Here is a 2,563-nt window from a genome sequence, read left to right on the forward strand (position 1 = left end):
TATGCTCCTGGCCGGCAGCATGTCAGAATCCATGAGGAAAGGCATCATCACCCTCATCTACAAGCACAAGGGGGAAAGGGAGGAAATTAGAAATTGGCGACCCATTTCACTGTTGAATATGGACTATAAGATTCTGTCCAAGGTCATCGCCAACCGGGTCAAATCCGCTCTGGAATTGGTGATTCACCCTGACCAGACCTGCTCTGTGCCAGGCAGGAAGATCTCTGACAGCCTGGCGCTGCTCAGGGATACGATTGCCTATGTACAGGACAGGGGTGTGGATACCTGCCTCATCAGCTTGGATCAGGAGAAGGCCTTTGACAGAATATCGCACACCTACATGGGGGATGTGCTCTCCAAAATGGGGTTTGGGGAGGGAATTCGAAATTGGATCCAACTGCTCTACACTAACATCAGTAGCGCAGTCTCAATCAATGGGTGGGAAACAGATAGCTTTCCGATTAAATCTGGAGTCAGGCAGGGCTGCCCTCTCTCGCCTGTCCTTTTTGTGTGCTGCATAGAACCCTTTGCCGAGTCCATCAGGAAGGATCCGGGCATAAGAGGAGTGACGATCCCAGGCAGTGGAGGCACTCAGGTAAAAGCCTCCCTGTACATGGACGACGTCGCCGTCTTCTGCTCGGATCCGCTGTCGGTGCGCAGACTGATGCACGTCTGCGACCAGTTCGAACTGGCCTCGGGAGCCAAGGTAAATCGTGGGAAGAGCGAGGCCATGTTCTTTGGGAAGTGGGCTGACCGATCCTTTGTCCCCTTCACTGTCAGGGCTGACGGCCTGAAGGTGCTGGGGATATGGTTCGGAGGGACCGGGGCATGCGTTAGAAACTGGAAGGAGCGAGTGGCTATGGTGAAAAGGAAACTGGGCATGTGGGAGCGACGCTCCCTCTCCATTGCGGGTAAGAACCTGGTCATCAGGTGTGAGGTACTCTCGCTGTTGCTGTACGTGGCGCAGGTCTGGCCCATTCCACACTCCTGCGCGATGGCGATCACTCGAGCCATCTTCCGCTTTATCTGGAGGTCGAAAATGGATCGTGTCTGCAGGGACGCGATGTACAAGCCTCTAGATAAAGGGGGAAAAAACGTGCCCAACATCGCCCTCATACTGATGGCCACCTTTGTGTGCGGCTGCATCAAGCGGTGCGTAGACCCTCAGTACGCAAACACCAAGTGTCACTACGTGCTGAGGTTCTACCTGTCCCCGGTGTTGCGAAGGATGGGTCTGGCCACGCTGCCGCGGAACGCTCCAAGTAGTTGGACCGTGCCGTACCACCTGTCCCTGGTGGAAAAATTTATGCAGAAAAACACCTTTGACCACAAGTCCATCAGGCAGTGGTCAGCACGTAACGTCCTAGAGGCCCTGAGGGATAAGGAGAGGGTGGACCCTGTGGGATGGTTCCCCGAGCAGACTGTCAAAGTCATTTGGCAGAATGCCTCATCGCCAGAACTTTCCAACAAGCACCAAGACGTAGCTTGGCTGGTGGTGAGAAAGGCCCTCCCCGTCAGATCCTTCCTACACGCCAGGAGTCTCACCCCCTCTGCACGTTGCCCTCGAGGTGGCTGTGGTGGGGAAGAGACCGTTGTTCACCTCCTTGTGGATTGTGCCTTTGCAAAGAAAGTCTGGAGAGAGATGCAGTGGTTGCTGTCGAGGTTCATCCCGAGCAGTTCTGTGACACAGGACTCTGTGCTCTACGGGCTGTTCCCAGGGACACACACCGAGACAAACATCAACTGCAGCTGGAGGATCATCAACTCGGTGAAAGACGCGCTTTGGTCTGCCCGAAACTTGTTGGTCTTCCAGCACAAAGAGTTGTCCCCGACCGATTGTTGCGGACTGGCACAATCCAAAGTCCAGGACTACGTGCTGAGGGACGCACTAAAGCTTGGGGCAGCTGCCGCAAAGGCGCAATGGGGAAGGGTCGCTGTCTAAGACCTTTCTACCACAGCGCACCGAGAGACTGGGAACTGTTTAGAGCCCCTCGGGCTGTACAGATCAAAATGAAAGGCTGTAAATGACTGTAATATTGTTTGTACTGATGCACCTGGTGATACATTTTGTAAAAGTTTAACCTGGATTGTACCCTTGTAATGTTGTTTTTGAAATGGTTTGGAATGTGATTGAAGATTTTTATGAATAAAGTATATTTTTACAAAAAAAAAAAAAAAAAAAAAAAAAAAAAAAAAAAAATCTGTTCTTATCAGTTTAATATCTGATACGTCCCTTATCTGGGGACCATATATTAAATTGATTTTTGGAGCAGGGAGATGGAATAGGGGCTTGCTCCGTCCACTCCACGCATCGACCCGGTATTGCAGTATTTCTGGGAGTGGTGCACCACCCCTTTCCAGGGGATTTTCAATGCTAAAAATAGATTTCTTACAAACATCTGCTTTCTTTACTTTTCAACATGCACATCTTTCAAAACACAACTTTCTTTCTTTCTCATCGCTTCTCGGCCTTTTGGCTAAGATCAAGTGTTGCAGGAGCGACACCATGGTCCTGCCGTGGCAAGGTCGGGATGGAAGGGCGATAACCAATCGCAATCCGAAT

The 2,563-nt window shown here is 51.3% G+C and overlaps 1 non-coding gene across 1 annotated transcript; it reads left to right on the forward strand.

The window, feature by feature from the left end:
• Nucleotides 1-2,153: 2,153 nt before the first annotated feature.
• LOC144674902 (U2 spliceosomal RNA) lies at nt 2,154-2,353 on the forward strand. The gene has a single exon (XR_013574684.1). It is a non-coding gene; the product is annotated as a U2 spliceosomal RNA (small nuclear RNA).
• The last annotated feature ends 210 nt before the right edge of the window (nt 2,354-2,563 follow it).

The sequence above is a fragment of the Cetorhinus maximus genome, unplaced genomic scaffold (assembly GCF_964194155.1).
Source record: "Cetorhinus maximus unplaced genomic scaffold, sCetMax3.hap1.1 HAP1_SCAFFOLD_853, whole genome shotgun sequence".
Taxonomy (NCBI): domain Eukaryota; kingdom Metazoa; phylum Chordata; class Chondrichthyes; order Lamniformes; family Cetorhinidae; genus Cetorhinus; species Cetorhinus maximus.